At 36.3% G+C, this 23,763-nt stretch overlaps 1 protein-coding gene and 1 long non-coding RNA gene across 6 annotated transcripts in view; one reads left to right on the forward strand and one right to left on the reverse strand.

Annotated features, from left to right (window-relative positions):
- Positions 1–23,763, forward strand: part of DPP10 (dipeptidyl peptidase like 10) — a 1,361,251-nt gene that overhangs the window by 1,149,490 nt on the left and 187,998 nt on the right. The window lies entirely within an intron of this gene.
- LOC116596748 lies at positions 1,855–22,922 on the reverse strand. Its single transcript, XR_004288300.1, has 3 exons — positions 22,663–22,922; positions 14,084–14,155; positions 1,855–1,900 (listed from the first exon to the last, which is right to left on the reverse strand). It is a non-coding gene; the product is annotated as an uncharacterized LOC116596748 (long non-coding RNA).

Genomic DNA, 23,763 nt, shown 5'->3' on the forward strand with positions numbered 1-23,763 from the left:
ATTAACTTTTGAACTATTTTAGATACCATTTCCAACAATTTTTATTTTGGGCATCTTTTGAACTTAAATTCCAGTGTTCAGATGAAGTGGAAATAAGCATAAATACTGCAATTACCCTTCTATTACAAAGTATTACATTTTAAATTATAGTAATTATTTCTAGCTAGTAATCTTCAAATGCATGATGTTTTACTTTTCTTTAATAATAAATAGACAATGCTTTGTGATATACAGTTGACAAGGAACACATCTAAATAGGAAAAAGAGGAAAGATGAGCCCCTCCTTTTTTTAGAATAGACTGTTTTTTCCTTGACTTTAGTTTCTATTTCTGTAGATTGTAAGCTTCAAGGACAATGTAAGGAGGATTTTAAAAATGGAAGGAGTATTTTGATACTGGAATTCCATAATGTAAAATCTATAATGTGAATTTGAAAATGGGAGAAATAATTCTGAATATTTATTCCTAATACAGTGGTTTCTAAAGTGGACCAATGGTATCATATGGAATGCCGTCTACTTGCAGTCTCTTGGTCAAATCTAGAGATCAACTGAGTCATATTTTTCTCTCTAAACTGGCTCTTGAGGGCATGCATGAATACTTTCCACATTTTTCCATACCTCTAGAGGCATGGCCTTGGACCTCTTTGGAAGAAAATAAACTATGTTCTATTTGTTGTGGAATATATTTTTTTTCTATTATTTAAACTTCATTCTAGAGGGGGAAAAAAAAAAAATCATTGTCAAAGAAAACCAAAGCCACTAAGAAGGTATGGGTTTTTTTCTTTTTTAATGGTAGAGGTATTTTGTTGTTGTTGTTATTGTTTATTTTATTTTATTTATTTTTATTATTTTATTTTATTTTTGTTATTGTTTATTTTAATTTTTTCTGACTGTCATTGTATTTTCTTTTCTTCTCTCTACTAAGGCCAAATTAATTACACTTTTGTGGACAATCTGAATAATTTTGCATTCCTCAAGTTTGAGTTAGAGCAGTTTTCAAAGTATCATACAAAAATAACTGGCTCTCAAAGATCCCGAAGACAATCACATTGAGGAAATGTTAAATGTGTTCTTCATTATACCTATTAGCATTGCCTGGAGCAGGTGTAGAACAGTAGTTTTGGAGAAATGCTGGTTTAAAGGGGATTGGCAGCATTTTCAAAGACATCTCACAAAGGAGACCCCAGTAGATGAACCAGTCATGCCTACTGTTAAATTGGTGCACAGGGCTTTTAAAAAACTGCCAGTTATGGACAAATGTCATTGAGTTTTAGGACAACAAAATCAATTGTTTCCTGAATCCTTCACCTAGACCAGCTGACTGCAAATATATCCTGTTGATCATCAAGTCAACTGAAAGAAATCCATTTTCACTACAAGCAAAAATACTGCCCAATACGTGTTAAGTATAAGAGTTTATTCTTTATATGTGGAGTGTAGCATGGTCTATTATTACCTAGTCAGTGTGTAATGATTTGCTTTCTTGAGTTTAGTCTCTTTGTTGCAATTTGTGTCAGAAATGGGTAAGATGAGTCCCCTAAACTCCAAGTATGTTGTATCTTTGTTCTTGTATTTTTGTTGATGAGGTTGTAGCAGTTTGGTAAAATGATCCTTTTTTTTTTTTTAAGGTTATTTATTTATTTATTTGAGAGAGTGAGAGAGCAGAGCAAGCAGGAGAGAACAGAAGTGGAGTGGTAGAGAGGTAGAAGAGAGAGAGGGAGAAGCAGACTCCCCACTGAGCAGGTTGCCCAGTGCAGGGCTGTATCCCAGGACCCTGGGATCATTACCTGAGCAAAAAGCAGATGCTAAATGACTGAGCTACCCAGGCGCCCCTGGTAAAGTGATTCTTAACATGTGGGTAGTCACAGGTCACTCTGAGACTCTGATCAAACCACTGACCTAGAAAAATGCAGAAGCACATAAGTAAACATATTTGCATATAATTTCAGGACTAACAACCTGTGTAGTTTATCACTGGGTTCATAGTCTCCAGATTAGGACCTTGTTTCTGCAAGGCTTGAGTCTCTTAAGGATTCTTACGATTATATGGCTCTAAAGCTTCAAATCAGTTTGGAAGTTTATAAAATTATTTTTATTTATTTGATAGGATCCGGTATAGCCAGTTTTGAATGAATCTTTATGAATCAGTGACATGTTCTAATTTTTCACATTTTTAAATTAGTATGTAGACAGTTTATGTTTTTCTTTTTAAACTAAAAATATACTTATTATAATAATATGAAAGAACAGACCTTTCAATACAGGAAATGTCCATGAAGCATCAACCAGATGCCAAGCTTTGTTCTAGCAGTGCAGTTACAAAGACAGCTGCAGTGGAACAGCATCCTTTAGGAGCTCACCATCTATCTATACCTAGAATCTAACATCACTGAATTTTTCCATATAATTAGGTTTCCTAGCTGCATTCAGGAGAGTCTATAATATATTTAATGCATTTACTTTTTTCTGTGTGTGTACGCTCACACTTCTTGTTCCCAAATTCCAAGAAAAGAAACCCAAAAAACACAAAGACAAATGGTCAAAGGCATATCTACCTTAAATAATCATAATGATCATAATTTTAGATATTTCTATAGCACTTTTTTTTAGAGTTTACATAGATCTTGCCTATGTGTTTTGTAAATTAAATGGGAAGATTTGTGTCCTTCCATTCCATCTTCTCTGCTTGGACCAGCCACATGCCATAGATGATAGTTCTAGAAGTTTTAAAATTGGGCCCTTCCTGATTCTAAATCTTATGGATGTTTTACTTCTATGGTCTCAGTGTATATTAATTAAGAATGACATTTTTGAAAAAGTACCAGGCCAAGTTCTGGGGACTATAGTCAGTGAGCCAATAAGTCACAGTCCTTCATGTTTAGAATCTAAAGATCAATTCAGAAAATTAAGGAAGGACTTAAGGAAGAAAGCATATAATGACTATCATAGGCAATGGCTAATTCAGGCTAATAGAGTTAGACCAGTTTCTACATCGTCAAGGGGAAGGAGGATGTGTTTATTTGCATCCAGGTAATTTTCTGAACTCATGCCCATGATTCAAATGAAATGTGGGCCAAGAGCTTTTCATTTGCGTCTCTGTTTATGTAGGTATGCATTCTCATAAAATGCATGAGTTCTAAAAGATGATGTACAACTCAGGTTTTGGCCAATTCAGTTATTTCTCTAGTAAAAAGAAGCCTTATGAATCAATTAGCATAGGGATTGGAAACACTCTGCCACTTAAAATTGTTTTTGCTTGTTTTTGAACAGTTTTATTATATATAATTGGCATGTTATCAAGTTAACGGACTTAAAGTATACAATTCAGCTGTTTTCAGTCTATTTACAGATTTGTACATCTACCACCACAATCTAATTGTGGAACATTTTCATCATCCCCCCCCAAAAGAAAGCTGGAATACATTAGCAATCATCTCCCATTCTCTCCGCCATCCACCCTTCACCCAGACCCTCCAGCCCTAGACTACACTTATCTATCTTGTCTCATATTTGCCTATTCAGTACATTTCATATAAATGGCATTATACAATATATGACCCTTTGTGCCTGGTTTCACTTAGTGTACTGTTTTTGAGGCTTATCTGTATTGTAGCAGGTATCAATACTATGTTTCTTTTTTACTGCCTAATAATATTCCTTTGCGTGGATGTACTACTTTTTATTTATCCATCATTTGTTTAGTTCATGGAAATTTGGGTTTATTTCCACTTTTGATCATTAATGCTACTACTGTTCACACAGTTGTTTTGTGTGTTTGTTTTGGATACATGTTTTCATTTCTCTTTGGTAGCATTCCACCTATAAATAGAATTACTAGATCAAAAGATAAATATCTGTTTAACCTTTTGAGAAATTGCCGGCTGTTTTCCAAAGTGACTGTACCATTTTACATTACCAGCAATGTAGGAGGGTTCTAATTTCCCCACATTCTTGCCAAGATTTATCTATCTTTTTCTTTTTTTTTTAATTTGGGCATTTTAGTAGGTGCCTAATGATACCGATCACCTCTGTCTGTTTGAATAAATAATGTTTTTCTGGAATGTAGCCACACCTGTTTGTTTATTGTTACCCTCTGTGGCTATTTTTACAGTGTAATGGCAGGGCTAAGTAGTTGCAGAAGAGATCCTATGGCCTGCAAAGCCTAAAATATTTACTATCTGACCCTTCCTAGATGAAGTTTGACAATCCCTGCTTTAGCAAATCAAACATTCACATCTTTGATTACATTTTGTTTACAAGCAAATTTCCGTACATGGGCGTGCTTAATGGTAGATACAAGTGTATCCAGTTATATGTTGCAGGGACTACTGAAATGCCCTTATTGGATATACTTGTGAACTTGTGATTGATGTTAATTTTCTATTCATTCACTCATATTCATTTAATAAGCTTATCAAATATTTATTTATTCCATATGCTTATTAAAGTCTTACTCTGGGTCTGTTATTTTGTAGACTCGGGGGGGGGGGTATTGTGGTGAGGATGGACAGGGCCTCTGCCCTAACAAAATTCGTAATTTATGGAACAACTACCTCTCACTTGGTGAAAATGGTGAGGTGCAGTGTATGCAGTGGGGAGAGAGCCTGAGGAAAGATGGGAGATGAGAACAGATAAGGATGAGTGGAAGGGATTGTCAGAACAGTATTTCCTTGAGTGTGAGCATATTTCTCTGCATGTGCGAGGAAAACAAACAGACAAAACAGCCTAGTACAGAATCTTTGAGTCTGAAGAACAGAGTTCTCTTTCCATAGTTTCCCAGAGACTTTAATATTGTGAAATGTGCATCACACGTCTCTAGTAGGATTTCCCAAAATGGCCTATCACCTTTTAGGCTGACAAAGAATTTTATAGGAGTCAAAGTTCAATGAAATATTTTTTCTGGGGAAAAAAAAGGGTTTTAGAACTTTGCTGTTCACAATGGGATTGAGGGTAGCAGAAGATTCCAAACAGTTTCTGGAAGAAAAATGAGATCACATACTCAACACCTTTGGTTTCCTAGTACAATGTGACCTTTTAGATTTTGAAACTTTCCCTTGTGTAGATGTTAGGCCTGTAAATTAGTTATGGTAATGCCTCCTTCAAAGGTTCTTTGAAGTTAAGTTTTTCCTTTATTAAATACCTGTCTTTCATATGAGTTTTTCTAAAGAACTTTAAGATCCTGGAGAAGAAAGTTCAAGGAAAGATAATATAATAGATTATTCTTTCTTGGGCTCTCACACTTTTAAAAGGCTTATTCCTTACCTTTTTGTTAAATTAACTTAGGTAAATTTTTCAAAGTGAAGTGTTTGGTTCTCAAAAGCTAGGAATATCTTTTCATCCCCCCCCCCCTTTTTTTTTTCTTTCTAATATTTCCCTTCCTGGACTAATTCATGGTGAGATAATAGTCTCAAAAATACCATCCTAATTGTCTCACCAATTTTTTGTCAAACTGTCAGAAACAATCTCCCCAAAATGTAAAAGCAAGCATTGTCAAGGAAACTCAGGTTAGTAGGATTAGAAGCACAAATAGCCAGCTGTCTGTGCGAGTACCTGAACTCCTATATACAGCCCATTACAATTCAGAACTGTTTGAAATTCAAGTCCATTTCCCGCACTGCCATTTAGCACCTGTTGGGTTCACATGAGTAACTGCCTTCATCTATAATCTGGTCTCTTCAGTTGCATGATCTCAGCACATTGTGAGATACCAAGTAGAGAGTTGACAACATGCAGTAGTACAAATACCAATACATAACATTGGTCTAACAAATGAAAAGAGATCTGTTAGAATGTCTTTTTTTTTTTTTTTTTGAGAACACGGGTATTACTCTGATGCAAGATTCATCTGTCCTATTGTGTCAGTTACTAGCTGGATAAATCAGTGAAATATGAAAGACTTAATGAATCTAGATATCATGATGTCATTATCTCATGAAGGAAATGGATACAGATTTAAGGATTCAAAATTGGATAAATGTACATTTGAAAGAGTTGTTTAATGTTTAGAGAGAAGTTCATGGAGGGTTAGTGTCCTCAGTCTGATCCCGTGACTACATTTACCATTATCTTTGATAATGATATAAAAACAACTTAATCAGATTTGTCACTGACTTAAAGCTGGAAAGAACTGATAATATGTTGGCTAACAGAATGACAGCCATACTGTTTTGACAAGGGGGCATGAGATATCTGATTTGTGAGATGATATTTAAAATAAAGAAAAGTGAGGAAAGACCCTTGTGTGAAACAAAAATGCCAAAAGTTGTGAACATGCAAGTGTGAAAAATACTTAGATTTTTAAAGTGACTGTAAGTGCAAAATACTTGTTAATAGTGTGATAAGGAGTTACATGTGTCCAAAACAGTCCAGTATATTTACGATTATGGTAACTAGCACAAATAGACACAAAATATCTGAAGGAATGGAAACTATAGCTCTACGCAACTTTAGATTTGATTATTACTGTTAGATTCAGTTGTACTCAACTCTGAGGGAGAAAGATAATTGTTAATGTATTTAGGAAAAGTTAAGTAGTTTGTGGCAGCTGTCAATTATAGGATTAAGACATTGGAGAATCTATACAGATTTGACAATATGGATATAGATATAGATAGATAGATAGATAGATACAATTATATAGATCTGACAATCAAATGCAAAAATTATGGAAATATCTACCAAAACTACTTGACTCCAACAACACTGTGTCTGGGAGTTTACCTTGAAGATGGTTCTCCACACCTACAAGCAATGTTTACCCAAGGTTTTGAATTCCAGCAGGACCTGTAACTTCTTAATACTGGAAACAACCTATGGTGCTGGCTGAATAATTCATGAACAACCCCCAGTGGAATACTATTTTTCCATGAAAAAAGGATAAAGAAGTTTTCCATGAACTGATGTGAAGTGATTTCCAGGATAGCTGGTGTAAAGAATGATTATAGCATGGTAATTTTTATGTGACAAATAGGGGAAATAAAAATAGATGATTCTCTAGAGAGAGATTTCTGTTACTTATTTGCCAATACTTTTGAAGCAAAAGGAAACAAAGGAAGACTAAACAAAAACTAATGAAAATAGTTACTTATGTGAGGAGTAGGTGAAAATGGGGGAGAGAACCCAGGAGTGGGAGTGTGATTTTTCTGAAAATCCCTCTTTATATAATTTGATATTTAAATTATGAAAATATTTTATACATTCAAAAAAAACAATTAAATTTAAAAGGATGGAAAAGCAGTTGAATGAAATAGAAATAAATGATTCTAACTGAATAGCAAAGTAATAACTACCATACTAAGAAAGTAATAAATTCAAGTAGCTTTTACTTGAATAATTACTTTACTAATGAACATGCTAATTAGTTGAAATACTTAACTCACATAATGTTATTCATAAAATACATACTTGGATGTATTTTGAAATCCAAAACAGCTACACAAATATGAGCTTTTTTTTAACAGGTTTGTTGGTGGTGGTTTTATTGGTGTAGTCATTCTGAAACTAATTTCTTTATCATGGGAAAAAAATCAAATGAGAAAATATATAGATATTGTTGGGAAAAGGGAGATAAAAACATGGAATAGTACATTGTGGAAGAACACTGGAATGTTGGGTTTTATTTTATTTTACTTTATTTTTGTTGGGTTTTATTTAAAAGTATCAGTATGACCCTGTTACTTACACACACACACACATACACACACAAACACTTAATATATTCTTCAAGCAGAACACATACTCATCCATGTTGAATCCATCTAACTATTCTATGTTCTAAAACTGTATTTTTTTGGTGGGGGGGACCTGGGTGGCTCAGTCATTAAACATCTGCCTTTGGCTCAGGTCATGATACCAGGGTCCTGGAATTGAGCCCTATATTGGGCTCCCTGCTCATCAGGAAGGCTGCTTCTCCTTCTCCCACTCCCCCTGCTTGGGTTCCCTTTCTAGCTGTCTCTCTCTCTGTGTCAAATAAATAAAATCTTTATAAATAAATAAATAAATAAAACTAGATATTTTTTTCTCTTGGTTAAAAGATATCATGATATCTTTTTGTGTAGTTAATACCCAGATTATGACTTCTAAGTACCATTCATTGCACACTTATTAAAAACTGGATGTCTTAAAAATATGGCTGATTTTGGGTCTGAAACAGAAAAGTACAGAGTGAGGCTGGAACATATTGTCATGTCAGAAAGCAAAGGAGTGCTCAAAGATTAGTGATAAGGCAAGAGATTGAACGCTACAGATATTACGTATACTCGGAGATGTTTTGACCTTATTCGGGATATATATCACCAATAAGAAAAATATAGAATAACATGTTGAATTTTAAAAATAAAAGCATGGATCCATAGTGACACAGGAGGTTAAAGAAGAAAGAGGGGCACTTGGGTGGTTCAGTTGGTTGAATGTCCAACTCTTGTTCCTGCTCAGGTCCTGATCTCTGGGTCGTGAGATCTACCCCAACATTGGGCTCCATGCCAGTGCGGAGTCTACTTATGATTTCCCTTCCTCCCTCTGCTCCTCCCCCTTCTAAAAATAAATAAATCTTAAAAAAGTAAAATAAAATAAAAATGGGGTAGGTGGCTTTATTTTTAAAAGAATAATGCAAAACAGGTAGCTTGGACTTTTCAAAAGATTCAATATGAAAGAAGAGGGGGGAGGTCAGATCAACTATTCTAAATGAGAGTAGACTAAAATGGCATAATCATACAGTGCAACATATGAACTTTGTGTCTTGGCTTAAAAAGGTAAATATAACAAATGTTTATATGACTACTGATGAATTTAAAGATAGGCTGTGCATTGGTTTAGATTAATTTTCCTCAGGTATGGTAATGGTGTTGTGGTCATATATTCTTGAGGGAGACATGCTAAAGTATCATGAAAATCTACTTTAGGTTGTTTGACAAACAGTTGTGTTTTTATATGTGTGTGGAGAAAGAGATAGAGATGAAGCAGATATGGCAAGAGGTTGAGTTTGTGAATCTAAATGAGGATTATTCAGGTCTTTCTTATACTGATCTTTCAATTTTTCTTCAAGATTGAAATTCTTAGAATTAAAAATCATAATTGCCATATGCCCGAATGTGAAATCAGATTAAGTATTATGGAGGAATAACATAAAGGAGGATACAGAATTCTGTCCTCATGTCATATAAATAACAATAAAAGATTCAAACAAAAATGGAATCTTAAAATATTCTGAAGGAATGACAGGCTACAGAAGATGGGAAATTAGTTAAACAGACCTCTTGCCAACAAGTAAGAGAAACCCATATGTAGTAGAATAGTATCTTTAGTGAGCTGAGGGAGCTTAAAATTCTACTCCCAGTAATATATCTTTAATTAGCGAAGGTAAAAGAAGATATTGCTAAATGTGTAAGCTGAGATAAACTAAAAGAAAAAAAAAATTTTCTAAGATTATTTATTTATTTATATGACACAGAGAGAGAGAGCATAAGTAGGCAGAGCGAGAGGGAGAAGCAGGCTCTCCACTGATCAGGAAGCCCAATGTGGGACTCAGTCCCAGGATGCTGGAATCATCACCTGAGCCAAAGGCAGCCACTTAACCGACTGAGCCACCCAGATGCCCCGAGAAAAAATATTTTAATAAAAGAAATTCTAAAGGTATAAGGTATAGGCAGAATAAAATATTATCATATAGGAAGGAAAGATGCAAGAAGAAATTATTTGCAATTTTATTGGTAAATATGCGGTTAAACTAAAAATAAATGATGCTTATATAAAGCAATAATAATTTGATTTCTTGTCAAGAGAAAGAAATCTTAGAACTTAAAAACCAAAAACTTGATTACAAAATCACCTTTTGGAATGTGAGTAGAGTTGTAGTAGACAATAGTTTTTGTATGGTTTGGGAAGGGGTAACTTAATTATCCTTAAATTCATTAAGTTAGGTTAAAATAACTACTAAAAAGATAGACATAAAGCATAAAAATCTGAAACTAGAGGAGGAAAAACAGAATAAGGAAACAAGAGGCATTCTCAATGGGGAAAAACTGAGAGCTTTTCCACTAAGGTCAAGAAGAGGGCAAGGATGTCCACTATTACCACTGCTGTTCAACATAGTACTAGAAGTTTTCACCTTAGCAATCAGATAATAAAAGGAAATAAAAGGCAACCAAATCGACAAAGAAGTCAAACTCAGACTCTTTGCAGATTACATGCTGCTTTATGTGGAGAATTCAAAGGACTCCACCCCAAAATTGCTAGAACTCATACAGGAATTCAGCAAATTGGTAAGAAAGAAAATCAATGCACAGTAATCAGTTGCATTTCTATACATTAACAATGAGACAGGAGAAAGAGAAATTAAGGAGTCGATCGTATTTACAATTGCACCCAAAACCATAAGATACCTAGGAATAAACCTAACCAAAGAGGCAAAGGATCTGTACTCAGAAAACTATAATGCTCATGAAAGAAACTGAGAAAGACACAAAAAAATGGAAAAAATATTCCATGCTCATGGATTGAAAGAACAAATATTTTTTAAAATGCCTGTGCTACCTAGAAAAATCTACATATTTAATGCAGTCTTTACCAAAATACCATCCACTTTTTTCCACATAGCTGGAACAAATCCTAGAATTTGTATGGAACCAGAAAAGACCCCAAATAGCCAAAGAATGTTGGAAAAGAAAAGAAAAATGGGTGCCACTCCAATTCCAGACTGCAAGCTCTTTTACAAAGCTGTAATCATCAGACAGCATGTTACTGGCACAAAAGCAGACACATAGATCAGTGGAACAGAATAGAGAACCCAGAAATGGACCCTCAACTCTATGGTCAACTAATCTTCGACAAAGCAGAAAAGAATATCCAGTGGAAAAAAGACAATCTCTTCAACAAATGGTGTTGGGAAAATTAGACAGCCATGTGTAGAAGAATAAACCTGGAATATTTCCTTACACCACACACAAAAATTGACTCAAAATTGATGAAAGACCTAAATGTGAGACAGGAATCCATCAAAATCCTGGAGAAGAACAGAGGCAACAACCTCTTTGACCTTGGCTGCAGCAACTTACTGTTAGACATGTCTACATAGGCAAGGGAAACAAAGGTAAACATGAACTATTGGGACTTCGCCATGATCAAAAGCTTTTGCACAGCAAAGGAAATAGTCAACAAAACCAATAGGCAACTGACAGAATGGGAGAAGATATTTGCAAATGACATCAGATAGAGGGCTAGTATCCAAAATCTGTGAAGAACTTATCAAACTCAACACCCAAAGAACAAATAATCCAATCAAGAAATGTGCAGACATATGAACAGATATTTCTGCAAAGAACATCCAAATGGCCAAAAGACACATGAAAAAGTGCTCCACATCACTCAGCAAAAGGGAAATACAAATTAAAACCACAGTAAGATACCACCTCACACCAGTCAGAACAGCTAAAATTAAAAAGTCAGGAAATGACAGAGGTTGGTGAGAATGTGGAGAAAAGGGAACCCTCCTACACTGTTGGTGGGAATGCAAACTGGTGCAGCCACTCTGGAAAACAATATGGAGATTCCTCAGAAAGTTGAAAATAGAGCTACCCTATGACCCAGCAATTGCATTCCTCAGTATTTACCCCAAAGATAGTAATTTGAAGGGGCACGTGCATTCCAATGTTTATAACCTCAGTGTCCACAAAAGCCAAACTGTGGAAGGAACCCAGATATCCATCAACAGGTGAATGGATAAAAAGAGATGGTACACACACACACACACACATACACACACAGGAATATTATGTATCCATCAAAAAATGAAATATTGCCATTTGCAATGACACGGATGGAACTGAAGTATAATGCTAAGCAAAATATCTCAATCAGACAAAGACAGTTATCATATGATCTTAATGATTCATGGAATTTAGGAAATGAAACAATGGGTCAACAGGGAAGAGAAGAAAAAAAGTGAAACAAGAAGAAACCAGAGAAGGAGACAAACACTAAGAGATTCTTAATCATAGGAAACAAACTGAGGGTTGCCAGAGGGGAGGTGGGTAGAGGGGATCGGGTAACTGAGTGATGGACATTAAGGAGGGCATGTGATATCATGAACACTGTGTGTTACAGAAGACGGATGAATCACAGACTGCACCTTTGAAACCAATAATACACTACTAGTTAATTAATTGAATTTAAATAAAAAATGTTAAAAAAATAAAGCAAGAGGCAGACAGTCGAGCCTTGGGAAATGTGGAAAATGTAGTCATAGAGGAAGATGGGGCAGCAATGCCAGGAAGAGCATGGAGTTGAGAAGAACCAAGGACACGAATCACTGGCGGGGAGGGGATTCCCAAGACCTGAAGAATTCTAGCAACTCCAAATTATAAGTAAAGCTTATTTAATGGAATTGAAGTGAAAAATATTACTGAATTTATTAGCAAGTCCCCAAATAGAACACATTTCATAGGCATGAGACTGATGAAATTCCCTTTTCTTGGGGGAGGGAAGGTCCATACTATTTATCCAAGGCAGGTCTATATAGTTTTCACCAACTGATATTAATAGTAATGATGCTGGTCAGAACAAACTTGAGTGAAGTCCAGTTAAGCCTGATTATACAAGTCTGTGACCTCTAGTAAGATTCTTGTGACCATGGCATATGTTGGTATAATTCAAATGTAAGCAGAGTGAAGACATTGAATCACAGTAAAATGAGAGTGGCGTGTAGGATGGTAGCCAGAAATCTGATTCCATATGAGGTTTAAAAGAAAATCCGAGGATTAATAAAGTCTTTGGAATGCAAAGATCACTCTTCGTCTGAATAAGGCTTATGAAAATCACTGACATATATATAGTTTCATATGCATCTGTGGTTCTGCCTAATTTTAATGGGTACTGCTTTGTGATTGTTTGGAAAGAAAAGTATCATGAGACTTTGAAATCTATCGGTTGATTGCACATTTCTTGTTCAGTCAAAACTTACTCAGAATTCTAAGTGTACATTGACTAAGACTGCTTGAAGGGTTGGTAATGGGTGATTTAATTCTCTGATATTATATGTGATTGCAATCTGGAAGGCTGAACTCTTTTGGTGATGGCCAACCATGCAGTAAGAAGGTTAACACAATTTGCAATGGTAATCGTTCCTTCATCTATATATTTCAATCAGCCTTGGCATTTATCTCCAAGGACAGACCCAAGTGCCTGTAAACCAGAATTCTTCAGGAGACAGAACTGGCTTTTTTCTTCTCTTAATTCTTAGACTCTAGGTCAAAATATCTGGTGAAAGTTTCATGGCTAAAATATCAATATTGATTTCTGGGGATAAAAGAGGAACACCTGGAGGTTTCTGTATATTTTCCCCACAGGTAACTCAAAATAACCTGGTGTGCAATTTTTAAAAATAGATTAGGTCTCAACTGTCATTGGGTTTTCTTTTGATATCACCTTGTGGATTATAAGATATGAAGAGTCTGCACTGAGAGTTGAGTTGGTTTATTAAGTGCATACATTTGATTTTAGTCAACAAAACAGAGCCACTTAAATCCTGTGGGCATAGGGATTTATTATAGGAACTAGACTTTACACAAAAATGGGAGCAGCAGATGAAATGAAAGTCCTTAATGGGGAGTGGGAGGATTGGGAAAAGAATCTCTAATAGGTTTTCTGAAAATTTGGCTCAGTTAGGTAGGTGAGAGCTTGCAGGGAAATGCAAGAAACCAAACACATCTACTACCGGAGTGGAAATACAGAAAGGGAACTTGAGACGAGAGTTCTAAGAAAATGCTGCCTCTGGAAACCCCCACCTCTGCGGATCCATATCTGTGTACTCAGTGATGGGTCTGGGGCTGTCACTGGTCATCAGGACCAGCAACTGGAAAGATGTGTAGGATTCAAGGAAGAAAAGACTGAGAAGAAGCCAAGGCATGCCATGCACCTGTGTCTATCCATCCATGTGTCCATTCTTATATGACTTTCTGAAAATAGTGACTTCTTTTTCTCTTCTACTTTTCATATGTAACAAGTTTCTCTTCTCTACCTTGGAACAGTATGGAAAGGGGTATCTGGGAAATGTAATGCCCAGTATTAGGCTGATGTAACACAACCCACCTTCTCTGCTGAGAAGCTGATGAATTTTCATGTAACTTAGGACAATTAGGAGTCCAAAAAGCAGAAGGCAACCTAGGAAGAAAGAGGCAAATGATAGTAGTAAGGAAATAAGTCAGGTGCGGTATATAAAAAATTGTCATCTAGAAGGGGGCAGACACAGGAAAAGAAAAAAAGAAAAAAAAAAAAAAGGCTCCTGAGAAGTAGCTTCTGTCCTGTTGTTCTATGCCATGCCAGCATGTAGGAGGTCAAGAGTCAGATGTTTGTGGTGGGAACCAGAATTAGAGCAAGGCTTAACTGTGAAATGACAGAGGGTCATAGACAAATGAAGCTCAAATTTCTTGTTGTTTTCTTTTTTCTCCAAATATAATTAACAGGAAATTAATTTTAGCAAATTTTGAGGGGCTTGTTAAAAATACAAATTTCTGGAACTTCCTTTGTAGGCCTAGGAATCAGAATCTCTGAGGTTCAGACTCAGGAATCTGCATTTTTAAAAAAGTTTCTTTCTTTCTTTCTATTCATTCATTCATTCACTTATGATCAAGAGAGGGAGAGAAAGAGAGAGTGAGGAGAGAGGCAGAGGGGAAGGGAGAAAGAGATAGAAATAATTTCAGGTAGGCTTCTTGCTGAGCAGGGAGGCAGATGCAGCTCTGATCCCATGACCCTGAGATCATGATTTGAGCCAAAACCAAGAGTTTGAGGCTTAACTGTGACTGAGACACAGAGGCACTCCAGGAATCTGCATTTTTTTAAAAGATTTTATTTATTTATTAGAGATAGAACTTGCACATGAGCAGGGAGAGGGAGAAGCAGACTCCCTGCAGGGATACCCTCCGCCGCCGCAACCCTGCTGAGTCAGGGCTCCATCCCAAGACCCTGAGGTCAGAACCTGAATGAAGGCAAAAGCTTAACCCGCTGAGCCACCAGGCACCCCAGGAATCTACAGTTTTAACAGGATTCTCAGATGGTTCTTCTGTACAGTGACATTTGGAAATTTCCAACTTTTGGAGTGGCTGTTATATGCCAACTTCATGTCGGGTCCTCTTAGACACTGCTGTATTTCAGCACCGACGAATCCAAAGCTTGTGTTCAAGAGATGAAGGAAAAAATGAAAATTAAGGAAAGAAGAAAAGAGAAAGGAAAAAGAAAAAAAAACCTAATAGATCTTGCTGTCTTTTAAAAAAAGAGAAAATAAAGGGTAGAGATGACAAATTATTCATGTCACATATCTAGTACGTGACCAGGTCCATATTCTAATTTAGATGTGTTTGGTTCCAAAGTGTATCGTTGGGCTATTGAGTATGGTTAGAAAACAAACCACATACACACACACACACAAGCTTGCTGAATTACTCACATACATACCAAACAAATATTAGTGAGGCTTCTCAGGGAAGGAAAAGTAATACTCATCTCCCATGAAGTTAAGCCTGCATCTTCCATTAAACTAAGGATTAAAAATAAATAACTAAATAAATTCCTGGAGGCTGAGACCCTCTCTCTAAAATAAGCAAAAAAGTAATGCATAAAGTAAGGGCCTGAGAAAATCCCTCCCAAGAAAGTGAAGATTCACATTTGTCCTATTTTCTGCTCACTTCCTCCTTCACTGGGGACCCACCATACACACCAAACAAGTTCTTTGTATGACTTTTCCCTTCTATGTGTGTCCTTAGCATATTGAGAACTTACATTTCTTCTCAGAGGTTAAAAATAAAAAAAAGAAAAAAATCTTTGGCTTGTTTAGTTGGTATTAATTTTATAGTTAATAAACCCTAAATTTTGAAAGCAATAGTGTGGACCCAGGGTGGCTAAGTTATTTAATTGTATTTTTGAAGGACGAGGTAAGTGTGAGTGAGCTGTGGAGTCAGATTGCAGCCTTGGAGGTGAGCCTCACTGTAGCAGCTGAATTGTGACCCAGCTCTGCTGGGAAGGATCCTGGGGATGGCTACATTGCTGGGTACCTTTCTAGCAATCAGAGCTGGCTCCGTTGGTTCCAGTTGCCTTGGGTATTAGATAATTCTTGTGTATGAAAGATGATTTTGTAGGATATCACAAACATTAATTTATAAAATACAAAGTTTCAGACCCTCAGCCTCAATTTTATTTTATTAGCAATCCATTCACCATATGATGGTTCAAGCTATCTTTCTTCCCGTATGTTGCTGAATTCCTTTTAAGACCAACCAGATATAAATAATAAAATGGCTTTGAAAATCTGTAGAGTAATATGTATGATATGATGTACATACAGCTCATGGGAAGCAGCCTTACTTATATCAGCAATAATTTTTTTGGTTCCAGTATCTGAAGTTTGGAAGTTTTGGTCTCCTAAATGATCTCCCTATGTTCTGTTGGCTTCCTCGAGTGTCTGTTGGCTACTAGAGTGACTGAGGTCCTGTCTTTCCCTTACAATAAGAGTCTGTCATTGTAATGTTTGCCTGCACTTCATGGTCCTGCGTGACTTGTCCTTACGTGTTTTTCCAGGCCCCGTATCCTACAGTGTTCTTTTACTTCTCTCCGTTCTGCACCATGGACTTGCTTTCCAGTCATCAGATGCACCCAACTCATTCTCCTTTGACTTTACTCTTCCCATTTAGTTCACATGTTACCTCTTCAGAGAAACCTCTTTAAAACAGCCTAAATCAATTAGCCCAGACTTTTGTTCCTCTACCATTATTCTGTTTTGTTTTCTTTTTTCTTTTTTTTTAAAGATTTTATTTATTTATTTGACAGAGAGAGAGATCACAAGTAGGCAGAGAGGCAGAGGGGGAAAGCAGGCTCCCCGCTGAGCGGAGAGCCTGATGCGGGACTCAATCCCAGGACCCTGAGATCATGACCTGTGCCGAAGGTAGAGGCTGAACCCACTGAGCCACCCAGGCACCCCTGTTTTATTTTCTTTATAGCACTTACCACTGTCTGAATTTATTTACTGATGTGTGTGTTTATCATTTGTTTCCAGATACTAAAGTGCAAACTCAGTAAGGGTAGTAATAATTTTGTCATGTATCCCTAGTTCCTAGAAGAGTGTGTGTCATATGCTGGGTTCATCGCATGTGTTGAATAAGTGAATGAATAAATGGGAGAGACTCACTTGTATGTGATAGGTTGGTAACTGGCCAGATTAAGGGAAATCATGGGGTATGAATGGCTCCAAAGAAGACTCTTTTTTATGTCATTTCATATATCAGAGTCTTACAAAATATCATGCTTTTCAGCCACAGGGTCTAAAATAATGAAACAGTGTACTAGCTGGCCTTGGAACAAACTTCTCCCTTAGGCAGATGGAGTAATGAGCAGAACACTCAAGAAGAATTTAAGTTGATCATTTAAACAAAAATTCTCTTCAACACACACAGAAAGGATGGGTCGGCATTAATTTCTAAGTCATTGGATTTGCAGTGCTTAGATAATTATAAATACATTATTTGCTTGTTGTATATTACTATAATTCTAGTCCAAATTCGGTTTCTCTTTTCAACAAGGGTTTAAATTTAAATAGAAATGGAGTAATGCCTCACAAATACAATCTGATGATATTTAACAAATAAGATACTGTGATGTTTAATTTTATGTGTCAACTCGGCGGGACCACATTGTCCAAATATTTGGTCAAACATTATTCTGGATATTTCTGTGAAGGTTTGTTTTATTTATTTATTTTGTTTGTTTATTTTTCTCAATAAGGTTAATATTTAAATCAGTAGACTTTGAGAAAGCAGATTATCCTCCATAATGTGAGTGGTCCTCACCCAATTTGTTGAAGGCCATAATAGAAAAAAGACTTCCTGGAGACAGAAGGAACTCTGCCAACAGACTGTTTTTGAACTCAAACTGCTTCTTTTCTCTGAGTCCCCATATTGCCAGCCTACTCCATCAGATTTTGGACTTGCCAATTTTTCATAATCCTATGAACTGATTCTTTAAAATAAATCTCTCCAGATAGATATGTAGATTGATCCTGTGATTAATTTTTGAGTTTCTGTTTCTCTGGCAGACCCTCACCTATACAGACATAGTTCAGATTATAGATTTTAAATACACTACTAAAAAATGTTTATATAATCTGTACAAATATTTATCTGGTTATTAATTTGATTAAATGTCATTGGCCCCATCTGTCACTTCTGAAGTTCTATCAGTAGATTACTACTAAGAATGAAGAGATAATAAGTAATTTCCCATGAAATATGACATCATTTAAATTATTTATACATTAAGAAAGAAAAATGAAAGAATGAACTCAACTTAGTTCATTTCTTCTGGTTTAACAATTAATGTCAGCCTTGGCCCTGTTAATAAAATTCTCTGGGGCCAAAAAAGAAAAAAAAAAAAAGTACAGCAAGTGTGACAACAGTAGTACTAGTGAAATTGCTACCTTAGTGGGTTCATCTTCAAGAAGTTCTTATAAGATGTACAAATCATTGCTAAAGTTGAAAGTTATGCTCAGCAGTTTTTCTTTTTAATTGCTCTAGACAGTCCACTGTGACATTGGCTACTTTGCCTGCATAGAGAGTTTAAAGAATTAAGTCACCGTACTTTATAGTTAACGGTATTGCTAATAAAGAACAGTAGCAGCATGCAAAATTGCAGAGACAGTAAAACTGAAGGCTCAAGGGCTCTATCTGTGCAGATTGTGGGATGCATATTCCACAGAAAGAAAGGAAAAAGGGAGGAAGGACTGCCCCATGATATGGTGGATGGACTCATGGCAAGAGGTAAGGTATCTAATTCTGAAATCTGGATGACAGCTGGTATGTCTGATGACATCTGGGTGGGGTATGGTAGGGTCCATATGAGGTTATGTCAACAGAATTATTCTCCAAGTCCCTTTTTAAGTGACAAGAATTACTCATACTCTTGGTAACATTAAGTTTGCTTGAGATGTAGCTATGTTCAGCATACTTTTAGAAAGTTGATCACAGGGTTTTTGGTGTGTGTCTCCATGAAATGCTATCAGTACCATTCACAGTTTTTCTTTTTTTTGTTAAGGTAACCCTTAATTTAACAAATACTTATGAATTCCTACTACCTATCAGACCCTGATGGGCTTAGTCATTTATTTCGTGTGTGTTCACAATTATCTCAGGACAAGGCAAGTGATTTTCTAAGTACTCCTTTTGGACCATCTGGTGAAAACTGTAGTAGAAGTGCACTGAGAGACCCCTCATGTGGTTTCCGTGCTCATTCTTGTTGGTGTTCTTCTCTCATTGTCATAACTGTCAGAACAATCAGCATCTGGCTGGCTGGCCAGGTGAGTTGAATTTCCTTCTCTGCAATCCACTTAACATTTCTGAATTTAGTTGCACACTGTCGCCCAACTATGGTTAACCATCTTGGAAATTAGAAAAACTTAACCATGTCTAACATATAGAAAATATTTTGTTTACACATTCATGGAATAGGAGTGTTTTTGTGGGGTAGAATTTAACAGCCAGTATTAGTCCTCATAATTTAATGCAGCTTATATAAATTATACCCACCAAAGATGTAATTATTTATGTTGAAACATAAAAATGTCCAACAACATAATTGTGTTCTATGTTTCTTTGCAGTGGTGAACAAGACAAAGGAAAATTTATAGAGTAGTAAAGTCAGATTCCAAAGGCAACTTGCACAGAAACTTGCTTTTGGGGCGTATAACATTGCCTTCTGTTATTTTAAGAGTAGAACAGTGATACTGTGAAAAGTGTCCTGTACTTGGATCAGATGGGAAGCCAGGACACAGACTATTTTATTAAAAGGGTCCTGAGAACTGATAAATCCTTAATGTCCTAAACTCTTTTCCTCCTAGGCCAAGTCCAACCCCCAGATGTGTTTTGCTTTGTTTTATTATGTTTTAATTTTTTTTTAAATTTTTTATTTTTTATAAACATATGTTTTTATCCCCAGGGGTACAGGTCTGTGAATCGCCAGGTTTACACACTTCACAGCACTCACCAAAGCACATACCCTCCCCAATGTCCATAATCCCACCCCCTTCTCCCAACCCCCCTCCCCCCAGCAACCCTCAGTTTGTTTTGTGAGATTAAGAGTCACTTATGGTTTGTCTCCCTCCCAATCCCATCTTGTTTCATTGATTCTTCTCCTACCCACTTAAGCCCCCATGTTGCATCACCACTTCCTCATATCAGGGAGATCATATGATAGTTGTCTTTCTCTGCTTGACTTATTTCGCTAAGCATGATACGCTCTAGTTCCATCCATGTTGTGGCAAATGGCAAGATTTCATTTCTTTTGATGGCTGCATAGTATTCCATTGTGTATATATACCACATCTTCTTGATCCATTCATCTGCTGATGGACATCTAGGTTCTTTCCATAGTTTGGCTATTGTGGACATTGCTGCTATAAACATTCGGGTGCACGTGCCCCTTTGGATCACTACGTTTGTATCTTTAGGGTAAATACCCAATAGTGCAATTGCTGGGTCATAGGGCAGTTCTATTTTCAACATTTTGAGGAACCTCCATGCTGTTTTCCAGAGTGGCTGCACCAGCTTGCATTCCCACCAACAGTGTAGGAGAGTTCCCCTTTCTCCGCATCCTCGCCAGCATCTGTCATTTCCTGACTTGTTTATTTTAGCCATTCTGACTGGTGTGAGGTGATATCTCATTGTGGTTTTGATTTGTATTTCCCTGATGCCGAGTGATATGGAGCACTTTTTCATGTGTCTGTTGGCCATCTGGATGTCTTCTTTGCAGAAATGTCTGTTCATGTCCTCTGCCCATTTCTTGATTGGATTATTTGTTCTTTGGGTGTTGAGTTTGCTAAGTTCTTTATAGATTCTGATTATGTTTTAAAATGTTTGTATTAGTTACCAACATTGAAAATGATGAATTTTGACACAAAGATGGCAATCTTCAATTTATTTGGAAAATTTAGAAGACCTTATACACATTCCTGCATGACCATTATCTTGTTGAAGCTGAAAAATTGTATCCCCCTTCAGCTGAGTCCTGAGATCCCAGGAGTTTCACAGTCCCCACCAACCACTTTCTCTTTACATCACCTGCCTGGACTCTGTAATCATATGGATTTGTAAGCCCTTATTTAGCGTAAAGCCTTCAATTTCCTCCAAGTAAACATTTGAGTTATAAAGAGAAAATAATTTGCCTAAAATTGTGGGAAATGAAACTTATGTGTAAAAAGCCATCATACTATATGCCATTCTTCCTTACTATAAAAAAAACTTTATATTGTGCCAGGTGCTATATGTTTAATTAAAAAAAAAAAACAAGAAAGCATAAAATCTTAAGTTTCCAGCCTGCCTTACAAAAGAGTTGGTCATGTGACATACTGTGTTCCAATATTATATAAGCAGAAATATACTGGGATTCCTTGGAAAGTTTTATCAGCTCTTTCTACCTCCTTTCTCCTATGTAAAATGTTAAAGTGACACTGGAACAGCCATAATGCAATAATTTTTGAGACAAAGGGCATAATATAAATAACATAGTCAGGAAAGATAGTTTGAATGTATTAAGCCATTGCAGTTGACTTTTGTTAAATGGACCAAATAGAACCCTAACTGGTAACTGATAGATATACATATTTTTCCTTTCCATCTCACACATGCACACATACATACATGCGTGTTTTGCTCCCTTTCACTCTTCTATTTATTATTTTATTCAGTAGAGCAATAGAGAGTTGTTTAGGGATTGTTATAAGTCAATCATTGTACTGGCCCTGCTTCTGTCTGGGAGTAATGGAGACCAGACAGTGGCACATTGCTCCTAGGTCTCATATTCTTATGCTTATTAAGACCAAGAAAGTCAGACAAAAGAGTATGTCCTCCTTAGGTCTTTAAGGATCCATCCAGTGGGACTATAAGCACTGTGAATGGAACACAGCCTGATTCTTCATAAAAGACTTAAGGACTTAACATATGAAGAATTCTATCATATATCTACAAAATTAAGAGATAAGGGAACAGAAGATAAAACTGATTCTTAGGAGGGCTGTGGTAATTAGATCAGTCCCATCTGCGCTGTTATTAGTGCTGAGACACCAGTGGATGTAAGAGGTAAAACCATTAAGACATAGGTGCGAGTATGTTTGTGTATGTGTTTTTTATGTGTATGTGCATGTTTACTATACATATGCATGTTTCCTTTGCCTTCCTTGGCTGATAGATAGGGAAAAATTGTGTGCATGGCTGTACTGAAAGATTATGTTCAACCCAGTTTAGTATATTCTTAGATCTTTGAGTGAATCTTATTCTCAAAATATTTCATGTTGGTAGGTTAAAAAAAAAAGGTTTCAAATGAATTCTGAGAAAGTTGACAGCCTTGAGCCTCAGTTTCCTCCTCTGAGTTGAAGATGTTGAGCTGTACCATTACTAAGTTCCATTTAGATCAAGCATTTTTAGAATTCTAGAAAATCACTTTCTGATGCATTTTTTCCCCTGCCACTGTGTGTGCATTGCTTGTACCTGGATGAGTCTCAACTGATGAGGGAGATCATTGGTATATAAATTAATCAGAAATGATAGATTATGAATATGAAGTAAGGTATATTCCTTTTATAGTAACCATAAGAAATTATTCCTATTGCACTGAAATGAAGGAAAATCACTCACCTCACTAGAAATAGTAGAGATTTGTCGATATATTTGCAACTCCTTTGGGCTCTGGAACATGGACAGAAAGAAGGAAGAGAACACAGAAATCTGAAAGCTTATCAGGACCTTTCTTTTCCTTAGCATGTAGCTGTCAGAGGAGGAGGACAGCTTCTCTCTTGGATATCACTGATTTAATGAGCATCCCTCTAGGCATTGTGCACAGAAATACATTCCTAATGGTAGAATTTCTGGCACTAAAGTAAGCAGTTGAGGATGAAATACTGGCACAAAGGAATCTTTCTAAACCCCTCCAAGTGGCAATACAATGGTTACACTCATCCATTAGTTCCTTATACAAACAATAACCAGTGACTAGTGTTTACCAGACACTGGGACTGAAACATTTTTATACAAGGCAAGATATTTCCTACAAGGAGTACAAATAATTAAAATGTAACAGGATAAATGCTGTATTAAAATAATGCGTGATAAAAAATAAATTCATGAACAGAAGACTGTGGTAACTTGGGTAAGGATGTGACTAAATACATCTAGTAAATACTTTGTGATTTTTATTTTGGGAAGAAGGAAGAATTTATTTCATACTATTACTTTATATGTCCAGAAGGATAGCAAGTAACTACCCCATCCCAGTACAGCTTACCAAGAGAGATAAACGTAATTTTTCACTTCAGGGACCAGAAGAAACATCAACCACAGCAAAAAGAAGGGTGAGCCTTTATGATTCCTTTATTTAAAAGCAATCCAAAGGAATTTTGTTCAACCTTAGATGTCCTTACTAATTTATATCAATTATACCAACATGGGAAGGAAGTAATGAGGATGTATAAAAGCGAGAGTAGAGAATGAGTTCATAGATTAATGGAATAGAGATCTCAACCCAGTCGGAAAGCAAAGCAATAATTGAAATCAGATAGAGGATCCTCATCATTCATCTTTGTTCCTTCAGCACCTAGCAAAGGTAGAAGGAGCCAAGACTTAATAGATTAATGGAGTAGGGACACCAACCCAGTTGGAAAGCAAAGCAATAATTGAGACCAGGCAGAGATGCTGGCATAGGTGATTCTGTGTTGTTGTGATTCTCCTAAAAATGTGCCT

This window comes from Mustela erminea, chromosome 8, assembly GCF_009829155.1.
Source record: "Mustela erminea isolate mMusErm1 chromosome 8, mMusErm1.Pri, whole genome shotgun sequence".
Lineage (NCBI taxonomy): Eukaryota > Metazoa > Chordata > Mammalia > Carnivora > Mustelidae > Mustela > Mustela erminea.